General features: G+C 46.2%; 1 long non-coding RNA gene across 1 annotated transcript in view; it reads left to right on the top strand.

The window, feature by feature from the left end:
* Positions 1-5,257, top strand: part of LOC147355517 (uncharacterized) — a 30,391-nt gene extending 25,134 nt beyond the window's left edge. The window contains exon 4 of the long non-coding RNA XR_015143990.1: positions 4,015-5,257. This is a non-coding gene — a long non-coding RNA (uncharacterized LOC147355517). The remainder of the gene's footprint in view (positions 1-4,014) is intronic.
* The last annotated feature ends 14,032 nt before the right edge of the window (positions 5,258-19,289 follow it).

Genomic DNA, 19,289 nt, shown 5'->3' with positions numbered 1-19,289 from the left:
TACCCTTCCACAAATAAGTTCTTCTCACAGCCCTGAATTAGTGTTGGCAAAAACACCTCTGAGTGGGGATTCCATAAAGGCACAGGCCAACCATACCTTTGAAGACAGAGGACCTCCAAGAGGTGGGGTGGATGGATTGGGTGGGGTTCAAGGGGGCTGTGAGTGTCCCAGATTGGAGATGTTGTCACAACTGGGAGCTAGGAAGACACAGAGGAACAAGGTGTCCTGGCATCTCTCTCTGGATCAGGTCCTGTGCTTTCGTTTCAACCAGCTTCCTAGGTGTTGGCAAAAAGCATCTTGAATCTTAGCAGCCAGTAAATCCATGGCTGCTGGGAAAAGCACAATTATTATACAACAGAAAGAAAGGAAAGAAAGGGATTTGCTTTGCAAATGAGCATGCAGACCCTAGAAATTGCACAGAAGGTGAAGTTTAAAGTCACGGCGCTTTGGCGCAATCTCTCTCTTTAGCCTAAAGCACACCTCCTTTTAGCATCGCTAAAAAGTCGCCATTTCTTCTCAGTATCACTTCCACCCTTAGCCATTCTGACCCCCTTGGCTGGCCTTTTTCTCCTCTTGTCCTCACCCATCAGCTGGGCCTGCCAGTCTGAAGACTAAGACATGACATATTTGCGCCATGCGTAAACACCGCTCCCCATTAAGAGCTCCATCTAATGAGAAACAGAGCCACGGAGGGGAAGCTTCAAAGTGGTTAACGGAAGGAAGTGCCTGGAACGAAATCCGACTTGATGTCCCAATTAATACGTCCCCTAATTCTATTTCCTGCCCTTGCGGGCTTGCAGCCGCCTCCCTCTAATTTCTGTGGGAGACGGAGACTCGGCTGATGGGGAGGAAGGAACCTGGAAATGGGGCGGCTTCACGGATGACTTGATACGCAGGCAATGGGCATATTAGGACAAATTAGAGAATTAAGGACGAGGAAAAAAAAGAGACAACGACGGTCAGAGGAAATGTCATCCCAAGTAATAGTATTAATGGAGACTGGGACTCTGCTGGAGAGAGGGTGGCTGGAGAAATTGAGAGCTGGAAGCGCCAGCCAAATCATCTTTTATTTCAGCCTGGGAGAGAGGCAGTGGTTGCTGGAGGCTTTCCTCCGGGTTCTAGGACTGTGGGGTAGAAATCAGCCGGGAATCCTTTCAGGAGGATGAAGGGCAGGTCCAGAGTTCAGCCAAAAGCCTGCTGAACTTGGATGAAGTGTTTGGGTGGAAATAAAGTTGAGTAGGAAGACATTAGCCCTGGAGTAGTCCAGTTAGAATAAGCGGTGCACTCTGGAAGTGTCACAAGCTCTTAGAAAATAACTCTGTAATTGGCCTGAGAGTCAATCACTCTTCAGTTAAGCATCAGCCCACTCTGTACCACTCTTTACAAAGGCAGATACTTGTGGAGGGTATACTGTGCCATTCCCCAATGCCCTGGGGTAAAGAGTTTATCAGAGGCACTGGATCCCCCCAGGAGAAGCGGTGACTGGAAGGCCCTCATCTAACATCACCCGGACAATGTGAATGGGCTCTAGATTGGCTCCGCTGGCTCTAGTCTCTTCACTACACCGGTCTATTCTCAGTTGATTATGCACGTTGCTGCTGCTGCTGTTCAGTTGCTCAGTTGTGTCTGGCTCTTTGCGACCCCGTGGACTGTGGCCCTCCAGGCTCCTCTGTCCGTGGAATTCTCCAGGCAAGAACACTGGAGTGGGTTCCCATTTCCTCCTCCAGGGGATCTTACTGACCCAGGGATCGAACCTGCATCTCCTGCTTGGCAGGTGGATCCTTTACCACTTGAACTGCCTGGGAAGCCCGATTATGCACACACCTGCCTAATGATCTTTCTAAAACACAGAGCCCAGGACTTCCCTGGTGGTCCAGTGGCTAAGACTTCATGCTCCCGATTCAGGGGGCCTGGGTTTGATCCCTGGTCTGGGAACTGGATCCCACATGCCACATCTAAGACCTGCCACAGCTAAATAAATAAAAAATAAATATTGAAAAAGTTACAGAGCCCATGTTATCACCACTCTCCCACCCTTAAATATCTGGTGGGGTTCCCTAGTGCCAGTGTGATCAAGTTTGAACTCCTTAACACGACACCCAAGGCCTGTCACGTCTGAACAGGCTTCCTCCAGAACTTCAACATCTTCCACTCTCCTCCTTAGGCCTCCACCCAACCCCATTGTTGCCCTAAACGACACATTCCTTCCTTTCACAGAACCTTTCACACGCTATGCCTTCTTCTAGCTTCGCTCTTCTTTCTCATCTTTGCTCTTTCTTTATCCATCACGCCTAAGTGGCACTAGCTTCTCACTAAAGTCTTTCCAGGCATTTAAATAACCTCTCTATGTTTCCGTGGACCTCTGTTTCCATCTCCAAGTCCTTATGTGTCCCACTGCAGGGTAATCATTGGCTTTTTCACCTGATTCTCCTAAAAGAACGTCTCCCTAAAGATACACAGAAGACAGGACCAATGGTATAAATTTCTCAATACTTGCATTGTCTGGTATAACATAGGGACTCAGTAAATACAGAAAGAACAAAGGAGAAAAGAAAGGAGGACACAGAGGGAAGAGGACACAGAAAGAACAGGAAGTGTCTTGAGTCTCATTGTTCATGATGTCATTCTATCAGGATATAACACAGACACTCAGCTGGACATGAGACCAAGCTGAGTTCGCTTTAGAATCTGTTCAGTTTGAGAGAACCGACCACGCTACACAAGGCAGCCAGTGGTTAAGAATCTAGGCTTTGGAGATCTGGGTTCAAATCCTTTTGCAATTATTCAGCCACTGGGGAAGACATGACCCCTCTCTGAACTTCTGTTTCCTTATCAGTAAAATGGGGGAAAGGTAGTCATGAGGATCAAACAGGGCAAAGTAATTAGAGGAATTTTTCCAGTGCCTGGTGTGTAGTAGGTGATCAATGAAACTTAATACACATGAGAGTTGAGCCTGGGAACTCGGCCATCCTTTCGGACCATCTGTGGTTCTCACTCCCTCCTCTTCCTGGGTTAGTCTGCCCAGACCTTGCCCCATAGTTTGAACTGTTCACTCTCCTCGCTGCCAGGATAGACAAGGCAGGGAGTGGCCCCAGCATTCATGCCAACAGCCACTGGCATCTTGGTTACTGGGGAACAATACCATGGCTGTGGCTTGGGAAGTTCCTTAAAGGAGCCGATGCCTGTCGCAAACATACCAGACAGAAGCCTCTTGGTTGCATCATTTGCTAGGGACAAGAAGTGACAGCAGAAATTTGTGGGTCTGTCAAACTTAGAGACGAACTTATGGTTACCAAAGGAGAAGGTATATCTCCATTCTTCCCCAAATTCCTCATATATATATATGAGTCACTTTACTGTGCACCTGAAATTATTATAACATCATTAATCAACTATACTCCAGCATAAAATAAAAAGTTTTTTAAAAAGGCCAATATATTAAGATTTTTGTTGGGAAGATTTTTTGAAAAAGGAAATTTGTGGGTCTGAGATCTGGTGCCTTAGTTTTTCTGCTGTGACTTTTCAGCCAGTAGGGCACCTGGAGGAATGGCTGAGACCACACTGGGGATCTTTTCTATCAAGATAAACCTCTATGCAATCCAGATTCCTTTCCTTATATGCTCCTGCCTGGAGGAGAAGCCACTCTTCCCTGGCCAGACAGTGCCCATTGAAGTAAATGTTGATGCAACGACTAAAGAAATCCAGGTTTGCATTTCTCCTTAGGAAATCACTGAAGACAAAGGAAATGACCCTGAGGTCTTGGGAGGACGGCTAAAGGATTGGCCAAGCCTTCCTCCAAATCATTCTCCAAAGGGGAGAAACAGCCTGAACAGGGTGCTGAGGATGTGTAAAACTTGCTGAACAAGTTCTCAAGGCCTATCTGTTTGACTTGTCCGAGGCAGGGACAAAAGAGTCTTCCTCCCTTTGATATCTTGTGGCCATTTGCAGAGTTCTTCCTCCTTTTCCTCTTCTTTTAATCTTTCAAAGCAGTTTTATATCTGTTGTTTATTTTAGGTCCTTTATTGGATATTGAGAAAGGGCGTCATCATCTCCATCTGATGAAAAAAAGGAGACACAGAAAGTTTAAGGTCAAGTGTCATGGAGGCATGGTGTGCTGCTCCGATCCATTTCAGGACTGAATGTCTTACTCCACAGTGTTTAAGGGTGTGGTGCTCCAAATGCCTGCATCTCCCATCCCTCTGGCTTCTGCCCTCAACTAAAGAGGCCCGCCTTACTCAAGATTGGGGTTCCCTGATAACTCAGTTGGTAAAGAATTTGCCTTCAATGCAGGCTACCCGGGTTCAATCCCTGGGTTGGGAAGATCCCCTGGAGAAGGGAAAGGCTACCCACTCCAGTATTCTGGCCTGGAGAATTCCATGGACTGTATAGTCCATGGGGTCGCAAAGAGTCAGACACGACTGAGCAACTTTCACTTTCGTGTTACTCAAGATAACAAACCCTTTAAGGAAAGGGCAGAGCTCAGTTGCTTCAGTCTGTCTCTGTGACCCAATGACTGGAGCCCGCCAGGCTTCTCTGTCCATGGGATTCTCCAGGCAAGAATATTGGAGTGAGTTGCCATTTCCTTCTCCAGGGGATCTTCCTGACCCAGGGATCAAACCCCAGTCTTCTGCATTATGGGAGGATTCTTTACCACTGAACCACCAAGGACATCCCACATGCAAAGACTGGCAAAGCAGGGGAATCAAAACTCAGCCCCTTGGCCCCTATAGAAGGGTCATCTCATCTTCAGAACCTCCATGAGATCAAGACCAGCTGAGGCCTTTCCTGAGATCACATCACAGCTTCTTGACTGCCCGGAGGTGAAGAAAGTCTAGCTTGAGGTTGGTCTGCTGTTCATGTGGTAACAATGGTTGAAGAACCAGGCTGCTGGGACAGTTGTGTCTCATTTCCTCAGCCTCTGGCTGGGACACCGGCATGTCACATCGTGTCTCAGACCCAGCTGTGTGGAGCAGAAAGAGTGCTGGACAGAGGGAAAATCATAATGCCTAATAATAATAATGACCATCATTAGTATCCTTATAGGTATCATTCACTGCGTGTCTCTACTCGTTTTTTTTTAAACATATGCTTGTATCTATTCTTTTTCAAAGTCTTTTCCCATTCAGATAATTACAGAATATTGAACAGGGTTCCCTGTGCTATACAGTAGGTCCTTGTTGGTTATCTACTTTTTTCAAATTATTTATTCATTTTCTGATGTGGATCATTTTTAAAGTCTCTATTGAATTCGTTCCAATATTGTTTCTGATTTTCTTGCATGTGCGTTTTGTCTTTTTTTTGGCTGAGAGTTATATGGGATCTTAGTTCCCCAACCAGGGATCAAACCTGTGCCCCCTGCACTGGAAGCCCAGAGTCCTAACCACTGGACCTCCAGAGAAGGCTCAGCAATGTCTTCTGACTTCTAGTGCTCTCCCCCATCTCGGACACAGTGAGAAGGCAGAGGCGGGAGGCTGATGTTTAGCAGTTTCTTGACTCTGGATTGAATACACTGCAAGAACCCGGAGAATAACGACCTTTTCCAAGATGTTTGGCTCTTGCCCTCTTAATAAAACCAAGAAATAGGAAACTACTACCCGCTTTGATGGAAACCTGAACATTTTCAGACGGAGGAAATAAGATGAGGATGCTGGAGGACGAGAAGTGGGAAACATGAACGCATAGTATGTTTCACTGCTACGAAAAGCAGGCTTTTTTGCAGACGGTGGGGGTGGGGAAGCTGGCTGGAACCCCTCAAACCTGTTCCACCCACTTCTCTCCCAAGCCTTTTTTCCACCATCTCTGTGACCCATCAGTTCACAAAGGTGGTTTTCTTGTATTCCCCTCTTGTGACAGACACATCATTACTGAGAAATAGGTCTTGGAGCTCAGGGTAGGAAACCAAAAAGGTGAAGACACGAGAAAGTGGCTGCCCAAAGATATGTCGTGTAAAAGTCCAGCCTTGGTGTTTGAGTCCAGAGTCAGCCTACAAGGCTGAGGGTCTCCCCGGGCCTGGACACCAGTGTGAACAGTGACAGCCCATGCTCAGGTATTAGAGGAAGCCAGCTTGCTCCAAACTTGATTCTACACGAAATTCATTTACCACATCAGCCTTCTTTTGGTTAATATTTGCTTAGAATATCTTTTTTTGGGTCTAATTTTTCATTTTCACATTTTTTCTAATGTGGACCATTTTTAAGGTCTTTATTGAATTTGTTACTGTATTGCTTCTGTTTATGTTTTGGTTTTTTGGCCACAAGGCAGGTGGAGGTCTTAGCTCCTCAATCAGGAATCAAACGTGCACCCTCTGCATTGGAAGGCGAAGTCTCAACCACTGGACCCCCAGGGAAGTCCCAATTTCAGCTTTTCTATCACTTTATACATACCTTGGAAAAAGCACATAGCTGACCTCCTAAAAAAAACACAGAATCCATTCCCAAGATCTCTGTCTTTTAATGAATTATAATGAATGTGATTACAGATTCATTTGGACTTCACCATCTAAGATTTCTTCTTGTCACGTCTTTATGTTTTTCTTCTTGTCTTTGCTCCTTTCCTTCTCTTTTTCCTTACGTGTGTTAGAGTGACAGGATTTTCTTATCTCCTCCTCTTCATCAACCTTTTCTCCTCTCTTTGTTTAGAAGTTACATTTTAAAAATGTGTACATTAAATTCTTACTTTGAATTTGATTGATCACTATCATCGCTAAAGTAATTCATCTAGCCTCATTCTGAACAAAATGAAGCCCCAGAGCTCTTAACCTCCAACCTTTCCTCTTTTTGGCATATATATTATTTTTGTCCAGCCAATTTAGAGCCTCCACGTTTCCCCTTTCTCTTTCTGTTTCCTTGTAAATAACTTCACCTCCCTGACTCTCAGATTCTCCCTGGAATCTTCCTTTGTTGGAAAGTTGTTGGATGGTTGGAGGGTTGTTGGATGACCAGAAACAAGCTACATAAGTGAAGCTGTTCCATCTGTGCGTTGGTTCCCAAACATCCCAGGAAGTGCAGAAGTCCGAGTTCAAAGTGACCTTGAAGGGCCTCAGGTCCTTTCATTCTCTTGTACTGTCCCTTCTTTACTTGGCTGCCTTTGGATATGATCTTTATTTTTCATTTTCAACTACTTAAAAAAATTTTTTTAAATAATTTTTTTGGCTGTGCTGCATGGCACACGGGATCTTAGCTCCCTGACCAGGGATCGAACCTATCCCCACCTCAGCAGTGGAAGCTCGAAGCCTTTTACCCACTGGACCACCAGGAAAGTCTTCATATGATCTTTATTTTATCCTCAGCTGGACCTTACTTCACGTCAAGGTGATGGAGTCTAATGGGCTCATTAAAACGTAACTTCCTAGATGTCGGTCAACAGATGAATGGACAAAGAAGTTGTGATACATATACACAATAGAATTTTACTCAGCCATAAAAAGGAATGCATTTGAGTCAATTCTAATGAGGTGGATGAACCTAGAGCCTATTTTGCAGAGTGAAGTGAGTCAGAAAGAGAAAGATAAATATTGTATACTAACGCATATATACGGAATCTAGAAAAATGGTACTGAAGAATTTTTTTTGCGGGGCAGCAATGGAGAAACAGACATAGAGAACAGACTTATGGACATGGTGAAAGGGGAGGAGAGGGTGAGATACATGGAGAGAGTAACTTGGAAACTTACATTACCATATGTAAAATAGATAGCCAACGGGAATTTGCTGTATGGCTCAGGAAACTCAAACGGGGGCTCTGGATCAACCTAGAGGGGTGAGATGGGGAGGGAGATGGGAGGGAGGTTCAAAAGGGAGGAGATATATGTATACCTATGGATGATTCATTTTGAGGTTTGACAGAGAACAACAAAATTCTGTAAAGCAATTACCTTCAATTAAAAAATAAATAAATTAAAATTCTAAAAAAAAAGAGAGAGAGAACTTAACTTCCCAAGTACAGAGATGCCACCTTCTTTCCTTGCCTCTGTTCTCTTTCCTCTGCCTCTTTCCCTCCTCCTGGATCTCTGTCTCAGGCCCTGTGTCCAGGAGTGTCTCTCCCATCGCCTGGTTCCTTCCTCCTCCTCCCGTCTCCCTAGCATTAGGCTTTCCGCCCTGGCTCCACCTTTCTCCCTGTGTCTCCATGTCTTTGCTTTGCTCGGTCTCTGTTCCCGGCCCTTCTCTCCATCTCTCTGTCCGTGTCCAGGTCTCACCTGCATCAGCTCCGAGCCTCATCCCGGCCCGTCCACACCTCTCCCCTCATCTTGGCCTCTCTCCTCTGTCCACGTCTGTGAACCCGAGGCACACTCTGTCCTGCCTCTTCCTCTGCCGGCCTCCCTCCGTTTTCCCTTCCGCCTCACTCTGTTTCGACCATTTTCTCCGCCCCCGGCTTCTCTCTCTGGCATCGTCCTCGTCCTGGCCCAGGTCTCCGCTCCCTACGGAGGGCTGGACCTCTGCTCCCCTCTCTCTCCCTCTTGCCCACCTCCCCACCTCCATCCCGACTCCCCCTGCCTCTCACCAAACACGCTTTGCACATCAGGCGGGAGCCCCAGCCGGGGGTCCCGGGCTCCAGGAAGCAAGCCAGAGACTGTGCAGGCCGCGCCATAACTCAGGAACTCGGCCAGCAATCATTTCATTAAGCAGGAATGGCGTTCCCATTACCAGATAGCGGGTCTGCTTCGTCCCCACCAGGCCCCCCCTCCCCGCCACAAAGCCCCCTCACAACTTCCTGCTCGCAGCAGCCACACAAGGCCTCATTCTAATCCTCCGACTTGTCTGTTTAGTGTCTTTGGAGAGAGGGGAAAGGAGCAGAAAAGTAGCTAGTCTTTTATTTTTATTTGCTCTCTTTTCCCCCCTTTCCTCCAGAGAGCCCCCTGGGGCACCGGCCTAGAACAGAGCAACAAATATTTACTAATTCCATTAACAGAAGAGGGCTTTTTATTTTTTTCCAAGCGAATATCCGAGGCCCCAAGTTCATGGTGAGACTTGTCCCCCCACCCCCCCACGTGGCCCCCCTCCTCCCTACCCCCTCCACGCCCAGGACTTATATATAGTTCACTCAGTGCCATTTCCCCAATTTTTTCTGAAGTTCAAGACAAGTTGAAGGGTCAAAAAGGCAAAGGGTGTTTGAGAAGTTTAGCAGACAGCTTTTGGTACGAAAGAAAGAAAAGAGGGGCAGGAGAGAGGGAGAGAGAACAGGGAGGCAGGAATCTGGCTCACATTAAGCTGGAAAGTTCCAACCATTGATTTGCTCTGGAATTATAGCCTTTTTTTTTTTTAATCACAAAACATGGTTTATTCATGAGGTTTTTTTTTTTTTTTCTTTTCTTTTTAATAGCAACCAAAAGTTGCACTTTGGGTCTTTGGTACCAAGATGGAGATCCAACTTTCCCTTTCCTTTGATCTTTCAGGTAGGACTGAGAGAAAAGGGAAATGGAGACAAAGGATTCCCCAAGCAGGGAGTGCGGAGAACACAGGAGAATCTTCCAGCCAGGTCTATCCAATGTCTTTACCATCCCTCTTAGGGAAAACCAAGCACACTCTTGGGGAGAGGAGATCGCTTAGAGGAAAAAGCGCCTGTTCTAAAAAGGCAGCTCATAGCCCCTCATAAAGAAAAGAGGAGAAAACACACAGTTGGTTACACTGGTAAATGTTAGTGTATATGACAGCAGTCCCCAACATTTTTGGCACCAGAGAACAGTTTCGTGGAGGAGTTTTTCCACAGACAGGGGGCGAGGGGGAGGGATGGTTTTGAGATGATTCAAGCGCACTCCACTTATTGTGCACTTAATTTCTGATATTATTGCATCAGCTCCACCTCAGATCTCATGGTCCCCAGAGGTTGGGGACCCCTGATATAGGGAATGGGTTTAGTGATTGCTTTAGCTTCTCAAGGCTGTCACAACCAGCCACCACAAACTCGGAGGCTCAAAACGACTGATCTGTATTCTTGCACAGTCCTGGACACCAGGAATCTGAAATCAAGGGGTCAGCAGGACCATGGCCCCTTCCTGGCCCTTCAGCTTCTGATGGTTCCAGGCGTCCGTCCACTGGCTTGTGGCTGCATCACTCCCTTTTAGCCACATCTTCATCTTCACATGGTCCCTGTGTGTGTCAACTGCCTCCATCTTCACGTGGTCCTGTGTGTGTCAACTCTCCTTCTTTCTCTTCTAAGGACACTTGTTATTGGATTTAAGGTCCTCCTAAATCCAGGAGCATCTCTTCCTGAGATTCTCATATCTGGAAAGATCCTATTTCCAAATAAGGTCACATTCACAGGTAATGGGGTGTTAGGACTTGAATCTATCTTTTATGGGGAGGGAGGGATCATTACAAACCCGTTAGAGTGATCATAGAGTGTTTCTGAACAATGTCATGCAGGGAAGCCAACCTAAAATGGCACAGCTAGGGACTTCCCTGGCAGTCCAGTAGTTAAGACGCCAATGCAGGGGGTGCAGGTTTGATCCCTGGTCAGGGAACTGAGATCCCACATGCTGCGCAGCCAAAAAAAGAAAGACAGAAAGGGCACAAAGAGATGCTGTGCTGTGCTTTCCTTTCATTTCCCACTCAGTCCTGACTGTTGCAAGGAGAAAGGCCCAGCTGGTGCTGCTGTGTCTTAAAACCCCTTCTTGCCACTTGCTCATCCTCCTTTTTAAGGGAGAATGAGGGCAGGTCTTCCCTGTTGGTCCAGTGGTTAAGAATCCACTTTGCAATGCAGGGGATACAGGTTTGAACCCTGGTCCGGGAAGATCCCACACGCCTCGGGGCAACTAAGCCTGTGCGCCACAACTGCTGGAACCTGCACAGCTAGAGCCTATGCCCTGCAACGAGAGAAGCCACTGCAGTGAGAAATCAATCAAAAATAAATGAATACAGACTGAGTGAGGGCAGCTTCCAGGCTCTGAATCCACAGCAGGAAGCTCACGGGTTTATCACATGTCTGACCCGTGTAACCACCTACTGATGAAAACAGACACCGGTCTTTCATTTATGGTCATGACGTAGAGCTTCCTTTTGGATTGAATTAAAATTTAAGCCAATAGCAGGTGGCTGAGTTGAGAAACATATTAGGTAAATAAATAATCCAAGTGGTACACAGACGTGGCAAATGTGGTGAGGCTGTCGTGCGGACAAAGGAAGACTGGGGATCACTGTGTGGTGTACTGGCTTTCCCACTGTTCACAGGAGCCCAGCACCTGTGAGATGTACCGGGAAGAGGGTGGCTAAGAAAGGGTGCTGGAGTATGTTGTTTCTCCTTGAACCTGAGACTCTAACAGTTGTACGCATTGGGTTTCCCCATGAGATTTTGTTTGAGGGAAGAAAAACCACTTCATAACAAAATGAAAGCTTCAAGAATCAATCAACCAATCAGCCTCGTTTGCCACTCCAGTTGTATGTTACAGATGAAAAAAATCAAGACTTAGACAGGAATAACAACAAAAGGAATTGGCCAAGGTCACCCAGGCATCCAGATAATCCATACATTGAGTTCCTACTATTTATGGGGCAGCTGCAATGCATGAATTCTTCGGTACATGAGCTATTGTATCGAGTCCCTTACAGTAGCACAGGAAAACTGCTGAAATTTGACAGAGGAGAAAACGGAGGCTCAGAGAAGTTAGAAACTTGTGCAAAATGACAGAGCTGAGAAGGAGAGGAACTGGGATGCTCACCCACACCTGGCTGGCTCTTCAGGTAGCGTTTTTGTTTTGCTTTGGTTTTCTTTCTTTTTGGCCGTGTTGTGCAGCATGCAGGATTTTAGCTCCCCAGCCAGGGATCGAACCTGCCCCCTGCCTTGGGAGCATGGAGTCTTAAACACTGGACTGCCAGGGAAGTCCCCATCTAGCATTTTTCCTGTAGCAGCCTGTTGTTTTCCCCTACTTACAAAGGTCTGCATGCCCTTGCCCACCACCACCAGCACCACACACACACACACACACGGAGCATGTTTATTTAGATGAGGACATTTCGAATCTTGGCCATCTCTGCAGCCTCCACATTCACACACCTCCTCCAACTGACATTTCTCTGCTGGGTCACCTTGGAAATGCTTGCAGGTGACAACATGTTTCTGGCTTCTTCCGAAGAGAGTGAGTGCAAAGGAGACATTCCTCCCCGGGGAAAGGAGAGGCTGTGTACAGACAGAGATTTTGAGCCTAAGGATGTCAGATGATTTCTGTCTATTTTGGAAGTTCCTAGGCATTGGAAAACAATGGTAGGAAGCCCATCATTTGTTTTTTTTTAAAAAACAATTAGGCACCATCGATGACCCTGACACCAACACCACAGGTGTGACCTGCCTCAGGTTCATCTGCTCTTAAGTGTCTTCATGGAAGGCACTGTCGTATTCTAGATCCCCAGAGAGTCCCCCCAAAAAACAGATAGGGGATTTTCCTGGCAGTTTAGCGGTTGAGACTCCATGTTACCATTGCAGGGGGCACTGGATCGATCCCCGGCTGGGGAACTACAACTGTGCATGCCACATGACACAACCTAAAAAAAAATAAGTAAAAATAAAACAACAACAACAGCAACAAAAATGCCATGGAAAAAAGGGGGGCAGAAAATGCAAGTAAATATTTAAATAAGCATTAAAAAAAATCAATGGGAACTATGAACCACTTATCCCGTGAACTAAATGACCACATGCCACATTTTTCATACAGTTTCTTGGAGTTTCCATACTCTCTGAAGTTCTTTTCTAAACTTAGTTTAAGAGTTTCTCCATCCACTAATCACAATAGGAACATGTCTGGATATCCCTGTGGGCCATTCCCTTAACTTACCGGTGGGGAAACTGAGATCCAAGACCCAACAGGGGAAGGACTCAGACATCATGGGGATGGCTAGGACCAGAGCTGGGGTTTGGATGCTGTGCCTCCTCAGACTCACCCTTTTCACTATCTCTCCCACTCCCTGAAAGCCAGAGGCACTCCTGAAGAGTTAGGGCAGCCCTTGGAGAACAGCTCCCTGGGAACCCAAGGGGCTAAGGCAGCCTGCAGTGAAATCCTAGGTTCGAATCACAGCTCCGCCACTTATGGGTCAGGAAGCCCTGGGTAAGTTACTGAACTTCTCCGTACCTCAGTTTTCTCATCAGTAAAATGGGACAAATATTAGCACCTACTTCATAGGGCCATATGTAACATATGTTAGTCACTCAGTCGTGTCTGACTCTTTGCAGCCCTATGGACTGTAGCCCACCAGGCTCCTCTGTCCATGGGATTCTCCAGGCAAGAGTACTGGAGTGGGTTGCTATTTCTTTCTCCAAGGGGATCTTCCTGACACAGGGATCGAATCCAAGTCTCCTGCATTGCTCCATCTGAGCCAGGGCTCTAGGGAGGATTACAACAGAATCTAGGTCAAGTTTTGAAGTAGTGCCTGGCTCACAGTACACGTTCAATGAACAGTTATTACTGTTAGCATCAATATTAGAATTCGGATTAGATGTAGGGGGAAAACCTCTTGTGGGGGACAGACACCCTAAACAGGTGTCATGCCCACCCTAACTCTGAGCCAGAAGAACTTCTACCAGAGGCACAAATTGATTTTGGCATTGGGATGGGGAGAATGAGAGGTACTTGGGGCATAAAGGACCTGATTCTCTGATCTTTAGGCAGAGAAACTAACTTGCAGAGAAATTAAGGGATTTTTTTTTTCTGAAAATCTGGGGACTACTTAGAGGCAAAGCCAGGTCTCTGGAAACTTCTATCTCTCTATTCGCCCAGGGCTTGGGGTGCATCCCCCTTACAGTTGTGATTCTGAAGAGCAGATGCTGGATCCCCTGATGCTGAAGGGGTTAACTCTGAACCCTGCAGCTGACTGCAGAGAGCTTCCTACACTCCGATTTTCATTCACAAAACAAACAAACAAGTCACTCTCTAATAACTCCCAGGCCTCTTTCTTTGTGGCTAAGATGTGGATTTTGCAACAAGCAGGCCTTACAAAGATCCCTAATTGCTAGGCTGCTGTTGAACAGCTAAAGACTCTTTCATGGCTGGCAGAAAGCTTTACATGCTCATTCATTCATTCATTCATTTACCAAATGATTACTAAAGACCCACTTTAAGACTTCATGATAGTGGAACTTTCCTGGTGGCCCAATGGTTAAGAATCCACCTTCCAATGCAGGGGATGTGGGTTCAGTCCCTGGTTGGTGAACTAAGATCCCACATGCTTGGGGCAACCAAGCCGGAGTGCCATAATTAGAGAGAAGCCGGCACCTCAGAATGAAATATCCTGCATACAGCAACTAAGGCCTGATGCAGCCAAATAAATAAATATTAAGAAAAAAAAAAAGACTTCAGCAGTGAAAATGGGCATCAAGACCCTCCTAGGCCTTAAGAAGTAGATGGTATTTACACAGCATTCTCAGAGCTGCACCAACAGAGAGGTCAGCATGATTACTCTCAGGGAAAAAAAAAAAAAAAAGGAACGTGGGGCATTCAGTAAAGAAACACTAGTCCAAGAGGAATGAAAGCAGGACTTTTTTAGCACAAAAGGGGTCCAGTTCTCCAGTCTGAATCTCTGATTTGTTGTCTGGCTCAAAACCACATCAACTTTTACATATGTGTTATCATATGGTATTTTTCCAGTAGTCATGTATAGGTATGAGAGTTGGACCATAAAGAAAGCTGAGCACCGAAGAACTGATGCTTTTGAACTGGGTGTTGGAGAACACTCTTGAGAGTCCCTTGGACTGCAAGGAGATCAAAGCAGTCAATCCTAAAGGAAATCAGTCCTGAATATTCATTGGAAGGACTGATGCTGAAGCTGAAGCTCCAATACTTTGACCCCCAATGCGAAAAACTGACTCATTTGAAAAGACCCTGATGCTGGGAAAGATTGAAGGCAGGAGGAGAAGGGGACGACGGAGGATGAGATGGCTGGATGGCATCACCGACTCAATGGCCGTGAGTTTGAGTAAGCTCTGGGAGTTGTTGATGGACAGGGAGGCCTGGCGTGCTGCAGTCCATGGGGTCGCAAAGAGCTGGACATGACTGAGCTGAACTGAGCGTTCTATTGTATGTGTGCACCACACCTTCTTTACCCATTCACCTGGCGATGGGCATTTAGGTTGTTTTTGTGTCTTGGCTGTTGTGAGTAGTGCTGCTCTGAACATAAGGCTGCTTGAATCTTTTTGAATTATAGTTTTGCTTGGGTGTATGCCCAGGAATGGGATTGCTGGATCATATGGCAAGGCTTTATACTTGTAGACTTTTTGATGATGGCCATTCTGATTGGAGTGAGGTGATACCTCATGTTTTTTTTTTTTACATTATACTTCAATAAAAAATAAAATTAAAAAAGGAAATGGCATTTCTCCCGCTATGTTCTGAGCCGTCTCTGTGTGTATACATAGATGTAGTTATCACGTGAACCCAGGTCTCCTGCATTGCAGGCAGATTCTTTACCGTCTGAGTCACAACTGGGAAGCCCAGTCATAATCGTACTGTGTCCCTAATTCGATTCTGATTTCTTCAATGAAGATTATTTTGTGAGAACAAACAAACAAACATACCAGCATCTCTTCTTTTTTTTCTCTCTTTCCCCCTTCTTCCCCTCCTTTTTCCTCCTCTCTGTCTTCCTTTTCCTGCTCCTCTTCCTATATTCTGGCTTCTCATGATGGAGCCTGATATGGAGGACCGAGTTTTTTAGGGAGAGAGGAAAGGGTTTGCTTTCCTTCTGTGCACATGTAGTGAAAGGCATCCACTCCCAAAGTTCTGGGGCAACATCTCTGGTTTTACTTTTCCGAGTGGCTTCAGTTTTGTTCTTCTCCACGAACCTGCATTATTCTCAGCTGTCAGGAAGGTGGTTGCCCCATGTCTCATGTCTACACACGGTCCTCACTGGTCCTTACTCAGAGGAGTAAGAGTGGGCTCTTCTGAAAAGTCTAGAAAAGTGAACATCCCTAGAAGCCACCAAGGCCACCTCTTCTTGCATTTCATTGTCTAGAATGGATCAAATAACTATTCCTGATGCAATCAGTCAGAGCAGAACCAAGTTACCCTTAGGACTGAGTCCCGGAGCTGGGGATGGTGTTGACATCCCTTGAGGAATATGAGCTGCGTGGAGGAGTGATGGACACATGGACAAACTGAGATCCTATTAGGAAGAAGGATGGGAGAAATGAATGCTGGGCGGGCCACCAACAGTGACTGTTACAGAGTGTTGCTCCCTCTTTTCCCAGGAGTCTTCTCTTACAGTATCATTTTATAGATGTTAATAGATGCTGAGGGGCATGTCAACATCCCAAATGTAACACAGATGGTTATTTTAGAAGACATGGGACATCTAACTCTACTCACCATCAGTATATACCTGTATCATACATAGCATGCTTTTGCTCAGTCATATCCAACTCTTTGTGACCCTTCAGACTGTAGCCCACCAGGTTCCTCTGTCCATGGGGTTTTCCAGGCAAGAATACTGGAGTGGTGGCCAGTTCCTCCTCCAGGAGATCTTCCCGACCCAGGGATCGAACCTGCATCTCCTGTGTCTCATGCATTGGCAGGCGGGTTCTTTACGAGTGGGGCACCGGGGAAGCTCCCAGTATATACCCCACAAATCTGGACAAAACCATGTCATTTGATTCTTTTCTCCACCAAAGCTTTGTCTTCCGCAATAGCTATTTATCCTGTGTAATCAATTTCAACTTGATGAGCACCCTGCTTGTGTCAGCGGAGTTATGGAAAGCAGATGTTAAGATGGGGAGAGAAACATGAGAGATTTACTGGAGGGTAATGCCTGTGAACGATGAAGGGGGAGAGAAGCAGGATTAGGTAGGAAGGGCTTCAGACCACAGGGAAGGTCAGAGCGAGCCTCAGCTCACTGGATGGGGAGGTCCAGAGCAAAGATCGTCTATTAGGGGGGTCCTGTGCTGGGTGGAAATGGCCAGGCCCTGCCTGGTTTGGATGAGGGCTTTCCAGAAAGGGTGTGGTATTTTCTGTAGATTTATTTTTTTAAACTTATTTTATACTGGAGTATAGCCGATTAACAATGTTGTGATAGTTTCAGGTGACCAGCGAAGGGACTCAGCGATACGTACACATGTATCCATTCTCCCCCAAGCTCCCCTCCCATCTGGGCTGCCACATAACATTGAGCAAATTTCCCTGTGTTGCACAGTAAGACCTTGTTGGTTATCCATTTTAAATCTAACAGAGTGTACATGACCTTCTCAAGCTTCTTAACTAGCCCTTCCTCCCATCTCTCCTCGCTGACAACTACTTGATATGCAAGGATGCACCATAAGTAAGAACGTGGCTTTGACTTGAACGGTAACCTGGACCCAAGGGCCCTGCTGCTGGAATCTGTTCGCTAATGGCACCACCTGAAGCCGAGTGATAAATTCTTTCTCAAAGGGAGATCCGAGCATCACGTCCGGGTGACAACCACACCACTGAGTACCTGCTATGCACTCGGACTGTACGAGAACCTGCATCACCTTCATGACTTGATACTGTTGTTCTTTGACATACAAACAAAATCGGGTCTCACATACCCTTTTGTAGATGGAAAGTCCTTAGAAGTAGCCATTCATCCCCACTAAAACGAGTACAAAATCCACAGCATTCATGTTAATGGAGAAGTAAGTTCCAGCAATAAGCTGCTGACACATATATGGGTCGTAATTATATGCCACAGATAACTATAAAATCTGTTATTATACTAATAGTTTATTTTACAAAATCCTGCAAGAACTTGTTGGCAGCTGCAACGCCGTTGCTTACCATTTTTATCAATTGTTTGCAGGCTCTGTGGATGTGTGCGTATGGGTAAAGAAATACTTGATGTTTGCCTGAGAGTTCTTATTTTCAGACTGGATACCGCATTGTGGTGCAACTACTCGCCAGGCTCCTCTGTTCATGGGGTCCTCCAGGCAAGAGTACCAGAGTGGGTTGCCATGCCCTCCTCCAGGGGGTCTTTCCAACCCAGGAATTGAACTGAGGTCTCCTGCACTGCAGGCAGATTCTTTACCGCTGAGCCACCAGGGAAGCCCTTGAGATGCAAGAATACACCAAATGGACCTCTGTACTGAATGGTGCCCCGAACAAAAAGCCATGATGATAATGACAGTGGTGGTTGGTATTCCATTTAATAAACCACCCTGAACGTAACAGTCCCCAAATAAGAACTGCTTTTTTATACTCATGAATTCTGTGGGTCAGGAAATGGGTAGAGTACAGTAGGATTGTTTTGTCACTGTTCTGTGATGACTAGGTTTCATCTGGAAAGGTTCCTTTTGGTTTGTTTGTTTTAAAGATTTTTTTTTACATGGATCACTTTTTAACTTTTAATTTTATATTGGAGTATAGCTGATTACGGAGAAGGCAATGGCACCCCACTCCAGTACTCTCGCCTGGAAAACCCCATGGATGGAAGAGCTGGTGGGCTGCAGTCCATGGGGTCGCTAAGAGTTGGACACGACTGAGCAACTTCACTTTCACTTTTCACTTTCATCCATTGGAGAAGGAAATGGCAACCCACTCCGGTGTTCTTGCCTGGAGAATCCCAGGGACGGGGGAGCCTGGTGGGATGCCATCTGTGGGGTCGCACAGAGTTGGATACGACTGAAGCGACTTAGCAGCAGCAGCATAGCTGATTAACAATGTGTGTGATGGTTTCAGGTGGACTTTAAAGGGACTCAGCCATGTATATACATGTATCCATTCTCCCCCAAACTCCCCTCTCAGCCAGGCTGCCACTTGACACTGAGCAGAGTTCCCTGTGCTATACAGTAAGTCCTTGTTGGCTATCCATTTTAAATATAGCAGTGTGTACATGTCCACCCCAAACTCCCTAACTATCCCTTTGCCTCATCTGTCCTCTCTGGTGACCACAAGTTCCAGAGAAGTTCAATTTCATATTCGAATATGTTTTGCTGGTAAGTGAGTGAGAATTTGAACTCAGTAACTCGTGTCTCCAAAGCCCAGGTCCTTTCAATAGGCCCCAGTAGAAGGGACAGGTCTGCATGTGGGTCTTCCTTCTAAATGGAGGAAAGAACCTTAGTCTAAGATGATCTTGGAATTCAACCCTTACAAACCCACACTTCCGGGAGGGCGGGCCTTGGAACTACAGGTTAGACCTTGGGATTCATTGGTGCCAGATCTCTGTTATATGGGACACACCATATGGAACCTAGAATTCATCACAGCCTTTGGCAGGCAGCCTGGCCTGCAAATAACCGCAGAAGGCTACATTTTGATCAGGAAGCCCGCAGCTGTTTTTCAAAGTCATCGCCGGAATTTTCAATTTAATTTTATCTTTAGTAAACCTTGGTGCCCCTGGTTTCTCAGCCAGTCTTCTAAT

The sequence above is a fragment of the Bos grunniens genome, chromosome 17 (assembly GCF_055505025.1).
Source record: "Bos grunniens cultivar Pamir isolate PY7600 chromosome 17, Bosgru_T2T1.0, whole genome shotgun sequence".
Taxonomy (NCBI): Eukaryota; Metazoa; Chordata; class Mammalia; order Artiodactyla; family Bovidae; genus Bos; species Bos grunniens.
The sequence above is the reverse complement of the archived record's forward strand: the minus strand, read 5'-3'. Positions and strand labels throughout refer to the sequence as shown.